This window comes from Bubalus kerabau, chromosome 1 (genome assembly GCF_029407905.1).
Source record: "Bubalus kerabau isolate K-KA32 ecotype Philippines breed swamp buffalo chromosome 1, PCC_UOA_SB_1v2, whole genome shotgun sequence".
Lineage (NCBI taxonomy): Eukaryota > Metazoa > Chordata > Mammalia > Artiodactyla > Bovidae > Bubalus > Bubalus kerabau.
In genome coordinates, this window is record NC_073624.1 from 104,023,876 (window position 1) to 104,031,103 (window position 7,228).

Genomic DNA, 7,228 nt, shown 5'->3' on the forward strand with positions numbered 1-7,228 from the left:
AGTAAAGCAATGCCAAAGAATGTTCAAACTACTGGACAATTGCACTCATCTCACATGCTAGCAAAGTAATGCTCAAAATTCTCCAAGCTAGGCTTCAGCAGTACATGAACTGTGAACTTTCAGATGTTCAAGCTAGATTTAGAAAAGGCAGAGGAGCCAGAGATCAAATTGCCTACATCCATTGGATCATTGAAAAAGCAAGAGAGTTTCAGAAAACCATCTACTTCTGCTGTATTGACTATGCCAAAGTCTTTGACTGTGTGGATCACAACAAATCGTGGAAAATTCTTCAAGAGATGGGAGTACCAGACCACCTCACCTGCCTCCTGAGAAAAAACATTATACTAGCAAATTAAAAGGGAATGGCAACCCACTCCAGTGTTCTTGCCTGGAAAATCCCAGGGACGGGGGAGCCTGGTGGGCTGCCGTCTAAGGTGTCGCACAGAGTCGTACACGACTGAGGTGACTTAGCAGCAGCAGCAAATTAAATGGTGGTCAATTTACATGCAGTGAAAATTTTGAAGAAAATGCATTCTTAGATCTGAGAGAACTCTGAGCTCTTTGCAGCTACAGTTCACTCTTAGGAGCTGAACTGAGTCCCCTAAAAATATTATATATGTTGAAGCCTTAATCCCCAATACCTAGAAGATGACTGTATTTGGAAAGAGGGCCTGTAAAGAGGTGACTTGTTAAAACGAGGGCAAGAGGGTGAACCCCTGATTGCTGTCCTTATAATGTGCTCAGTCGCTCAGTCATGTCAAACTCTTTGTGACCCTATGGACGGTAGCCCACCCGTCTCCTCTGTTCATGGGATTCTCCAGGCAAGAATACTGGAGCAGACTGCCATACCCTCCTCCAGGGGATCTTCCCAACCCAGGGATTGTACCCACATCTCCTGCATTCCCTGAACTGCTTGCAGGTGGATTCTTTACCCACTGAGCCACCTGGGAAGCCAGTCCTTATAATAAGGAGAGTTTTGGACACACAAAGAGAAAACCAGGGCAGAAATGCACAGAAGAACAACCATGTGAGGACACAGCAAGAGGTAATCACCTGCAAGGGAGGAGAGCAGTTTCAGAAGAACCAACCCCACTGACACTGTGATCATGGACTTTCAGCCCCCTTAACTGTAAGAAAATTACATTTATCTTGTGTAAGCTACCCAGTCAGTGGTAGTTCTATGGCAGCCTAGTAAACTAACATAGCCACTCAATCTACTATTTAAATGCATGAACAGAATTAGATATCTCTCAATATTTTTCTAAATATTCTATCAAGTGTTTTCTATCCAAAAACGTTAAATAAAATTTTGAGAAGTCTATCTTTTGTAAAGTTTCATTTGTTGCTGTTCCGTTGCTCAGTCACGTTCAACTCTTTTTGACCCCATGGACTGCAGCACGCCAGGCTTCCCTGTCCTTCACTGTCTCCTAGAGTTTGCTCAAACTTATGTCCATTGAGTTCATGATGCCGTCCAACTATCTCATCCTCTGTTGTCCCCTTCTCCTCCTGCCTAAATCTTTCCCAGCATTAGGGTCTTTTCCAATGAGTCCACTTGTTTCCCTAAATATTCCTCCTATACTTGTGCTACTCGGGCACCTATGTTTAAGGTCCTTTGTGATCCTTTTTAAAAAGACAGTTCTAAGTGTATTCAAAACATGTTATTACCACAGTTCCCTAGGAAAAGCACAAATACGGTTTAAGATGAGAAGTTTAATTATGAAATGAACCTATGTTTAAATAGACTTTTGGTTTTAATTGATCTTTAAAAAAAAATGAACAAAGTGCAGCGTTAGGATCAGAGCATTTGATACTTGAGTTAATAGCCACAAGAGACTTAAGCACTCCTCTGTGTAACTATAAATGCATTGAGCTTTCTACACAAGGATGGAACTGCTCCTGTACAGGCATTATTTAAGCATAAGCTGACAGGAGAAACAACAACAACAAACACCTTTGTTTCATTTTAAAAAGGAAAAGTATATTCATAGTCTTTTAAAAAATAGAATGTGCAAGTATTTGTGTTTACTTGTGTGAGTTTATTTGTCTGTGTTGTATATTTGTATTAACATATTAATTAATAGAATAAACCATGTATGAACTCTGTGTCCTAGGATAAATTCCTAAATCTGAAACACTGTTCCCTCATCTAAAAAATCAATGAATAAAGTGCAGTCTCTAAAGGATTGACGTGGGAGGATTAAATAAGAAAATATGGCCACATTCCCCCTCTGCAATGGCCCACACTTTGTCTGTGGAGTGTGCTTCTCTCTGTATCTGAATAAATCTGCTTCTTACCTATCAGTTTGTCTCTCATTGAATTCTTTCTGCCATGATTTCAAGAACCTGAACTTCATTAGGTCCTGAAACCAGGTACTGTGGGTTTTGGCTGGGTTTGAGTCCCAGCCACATGGGTTCAAGTCCCAAACTGGGTATTGGCTGGGTTCAAGTCCCAGTACATGGGTTGGAGTCCCAATCTGTGTTAAACGGTTTCAGCTGGCGACCACGAAGGGCTAAAAGGTTTAAAGTCAGGTCTTGGTCCTAAAGAGGTCCCTGGGATACCTGAGGGAGGTATACTGAGGAAAATGCTCTGCTGTTGTCTGCTCATTTGTGACTGGCAGGTCAATTCTGAATGCTTATGCACGTCCAACAGCAGGTCCAGGACAGAATTATACTGTTTTCTTTGACTCTGAGGTTTTTTCTCCTACATTTTTTTGTTTTTGTTTTTGTTCATTTCTGCTCTGTTTCTTCTGTTAACCTCAAAAGATTGCTTTTATTCCCCTCCCTCTGACCCTTATAAGTGTTGACCCTTTATTCCCAACTTATAGCTAAACCACCTCCAGCTCATCATCAACACCATTGGGGATGTCTTTGTGCCATTTCCTCGCGACAGCTTTTGGGTACTAACAACTGGCTGGGAGACCCTCTTGGAAGGGATAGCATCTAAAATCGTAAGTGCAAATCTTGACCAAATTGTGTGGCGGATTCTGACTTAAAGGGTAAATTTTGAATAGAACGGGAATTAGAGACATCATCTCTGGTTTGGATCTGAAATGGGTCAGGCGGCATCAATCCCAACCAATACCCTCTGGGTCTTATCCTCCAGGATTGGGAAAGATTCAGACTACTGGGATTAAAACCAATGAAATTTGTTAGTCTATGTAATCATGTTTGGCCACAATATGAGCTAGGATGCCAAGAAAAGTGGCCACTAAATGGGTCCCTGAGTTATGATACTATATTGCAGCTAGATTTATATTGTAGAAGGAAATTTAAATGGAGTGAGCTTCCATGTGTTTGAATTTTCATGGCCTTGTATTTAGACTTTGTATTAGATCCACAAGGGATTTAAGATGTGTGTAGCTCCGGGGGATAATTCTAGTAAGGACACAAAAGATGTTTTAGCTGATTTACTCTATAGAGCCATCCAAAGATTAAATCCTTTGCAAGGAGGAGCCACAGCTGCTCCTCACCTACTGGGAGGAACCATTGCCTCGGGGGAAGACACAGCTAAGGATGGAAAAGTGACCCCACCCATATTCAGGAACCTCTTCTTTGTACCCTGAGTCACCCAAGGGGCCCATCCTTAGCTCAGCTAGCACTGTCAAAGATCTAAGTCACCAACCAAGTGCCCCTACAGCTTTGCCTCTGAGAGAAGTTCCTGATGGAAATTGAGAAACAATTAAAGTCTATGTACCTTCCTCAATATCTGATCTAAGTATGGAGAGGACAAGTTGGGAAGTTTTTCTGAGGATCCTGAACATTTTACAAAAGAATTTACCCTACTAGTGAGTGAGCTCTTTTGATCTCACCTGGGAGGACTTACAGATTTTACTATCCTATTGCTGTGCCCCTGAGGAAAACCGGGGTATAATACTGGCAGCCTGAGCCAGACAGGACCATGCAGTGTACCAGGTGAGGAATGATGCTGTCCCTCAGGCAAACCCACAGTGGAATCACCAGCTGAATTCTATTGATAGACAGGATTATATGATTAATTGTTTAATAGAGGGTATGAAGAAACTTACAGTAAAGCCTGTGGATGAAAATCCTGAAGTTTTCCAAAGGAGATTAGTGGAGGCTTTTACAAAGTATACAAATGTGGATCCCTCCTCCTCCGAGGGATGGGTGCTTTTGGCTATGCATTTCATAGCCCAGTCTGCCCCAGACATCAGGCACAAAATTCAGAAAGCAACTGCTGGTCCTCAGACTCCAATGAATGATTTAATCCAGTTGGCTCATTTGGTTTTCAATAATCAGGATATGGCTGAAAAGGATGAATGCACCCAGAGAAATATACAAGAGACCCACATGATTGCAATGGCTTTGTCTGCTCAAAGACCAGCAATCTGGTCCTGACAGACCACAAGGCTCATGGGTACTCATACAAGGCCGGTGTACCCTGTGTAGACAAAAGGGGCACTGGGGGGAAGGACTGTGGTCAATGTGTCCTTTGCAGGCAGCCAGGGTGTTGGCAGAGGGAATACCCCAAATGCCAGAGACTGACAGAGGCCCCTCAGCCATTGATGGTTTTGCAGTCAGAAGACTGACGGGACCCAAGGCCAAAAGTGGCTCTGCCTGGAGATACCGTCTACATAACTAATGTCCAGCCTCAGGTGATCACTGATGTGGCTGGCTGCTTGGTAAAATTTCTTATAGACACTGGGGCAACCTTCTCAGTCTTAACCCAAAGGATTGGAAACCTTCACAATCATAAGAAATATGTAATGGGGTTTTCAGGGAAGAAACAGGGACACAATTTTCTGGAGCCTGTTTTGTGCAGTCCTAATGGTCAGTTGTTTTTACATTCATTTCTGGTTCTGCCTGATTGTCCCATCCCTTTAATGAGAAGAGATTTATTAAGGAAGTTAGGGGCCATTCTGTTTCTGGAAGGGCAAAGGAACCATCCTCATTGTCAAATGATTTTAACAGAAAACAGAAAGGGACAGGTTGAATCTGAAGTTGAGGTAGAAGACTTACTTGACCCTGGAATGTGGAATTCCGAGGTCCCAGGTCTGGCCAAAGATATTCAGCTAATGGTTACTATACAAGATTCCCAAGAAATAGCTGTTGTTTACTGTAGGGGACATCAGTCTCAGATTCTCAGATCTGAAATTGGAAAGGAAAATCACCAAGTTGACCAAGAAGCAAACAAAGCAGCTTACATACCAACAGATAAAACACAGGCAGTTTTAAAAGTCCTAGGCTTTGATAGAAGAAATGCAACAACCTTGCTATATGAAGGAAAAAAGTTGCACTAAAAATAGGGGGTTAATAAGTCAAAGCAATAGTATATGTTAGGTAAAAATATTATGATTCCACAAGCTCAACAATGGAAAGTAATCAAGGCTTTATATGAAGCTGATCGGGATTTTCTAAGATTGGATGAAATTTAGTTGGGTAAATGGATTTTGTTAGGAATGGGCTAAGATAAGACTGGATTTGGTTTCTCTCTCAAAGGATTCTTGAAGAGCTACTTTTGACAAACAAATCGAGGCGAGTTTCTTCATCTGTAAGTGATTTATATTTGCTTTTGAGATCTTTATAACTTTGGGTAGGGAATAAGTATTGTCTCCCTGTGACTTATGATTTATCTGACTAAAAACTAACTTTGGGATGCTTTAGAGGACTCCTGAGGAATGAGAAACCTGTATGCAGGTCAGGAAGCAACAGTTAGAACTGGACATGGAACAACAGACTGGTTCCAAATAGGAAAAGGAATATGTTAAGGCTGTATATTGTCACCCGGCTTATTTAACTTCTATGCAGAGTACATCATGAGAAATGCTGGGCTGGAAGAAGCACAAGCTGGAATCAAGATTGCCAGGAGAAATATCAATAACCTCAGATATGCAGATGACACCACCCTTATGGCAGAAAGTGAAGAGGAACTCAAAAGCCTCTTGATGAAAGAAAGTGGAGAGTGAAAAAGTTGGCTTAAAGCTCAACATTCAGAAAACTAAGATCATGGCATCAGGTCCCATCACTTCATGGGAAATAGATGGGGAAACAGTGGAAACAGTGTCAGACTTTATTTTTCTGGGCTCCAAAATCACTGCAGATGATGACTGCAGCCATGAAATTAAAAGATGTTTACTCCTTGGAAGGAAAGTTATGACCAACCTAGATAGCATATTCAAAAGCAGAGACATTACTTTGCCAACAAAGGTCCGTCTAGTCAAGGCTATGGTTTTTCCAGTAGTCATGTATGGATGTGAGAGTAGGACTGTGAAGAAAGCTGAACACTGAAGAATTGATGCTTTTGAACTGTGGTGTTGGAGAAGACTCCTGAGAGTCCCTTGGACTGCAAGGAGATCCAACAAGTCCATTCTGAAGGAGATCAGTCCTGGGTGTTCTTTGGAAGGAATGATGCTAAAGCTGAAACTCCAGTACTTTGGCCACCTCATGCGAAGAGTTGACTCATTGGAAAAGACTCTGATTCTGGGAGGGATGGGGGGCAGGAGGAGAAGGGGATGACAGAGGATGAGATGGCTGGATGGCATCACCGACTCGATGGACGTGAGTCTGAGTGAACTTTGGGAGTTGGTGATGGACAGGGAGGCCTGGCGTGCTGCGATTCATGGGGTCGCAAAGAGTTGGACACGACTGAGCGACTGAACTGAACTGAACTGAGGAATCTCAGAGAGAAATATTTAACTAGGATTATTTGGTATGTTATGTTAAATGTGATCATTTGTAATTCTGGTTATTGTAACCAAACTTTTATCTTACACTGTAATCAGATATTTGACCATGACTTTTGACTCTTCTGTCATGTATAGATATTTCTGTACACTAGTGCAGGTACAACATGCTTCATCATCAGAAAGATACATAAGAAGACTAAGAAACCAGTTACAACAGTTCTACATCAAGAAGATGGCTATGTAGGGATTTCAGCCCATGTGGACTAAAACAAGGAGCTTCCCTGCCCCTGGGGCCCCTAGATCAGGTATCCAGAGATTTTGACTCCCTGATAGGCAGGGACGATGCCGCTACTCAGCCTGGAAGCAATTACAGAAGATGTCTCTTCTGCTTTCCTTAAGAATATAGGAGTAAAATCTCTGTGGGGGGGATGTAACAGGAGAGAAAGGGGCAGGGCACAACTTTTGAAAGAATGACATAGCCCAAGCATATAATATAAACCGATCAGAATCAGATGGGACCAAGATGACAGACAAGACTAGATCCTGATCCTTAATCAGCAAGTGAAATGACACACCCAGAAGTG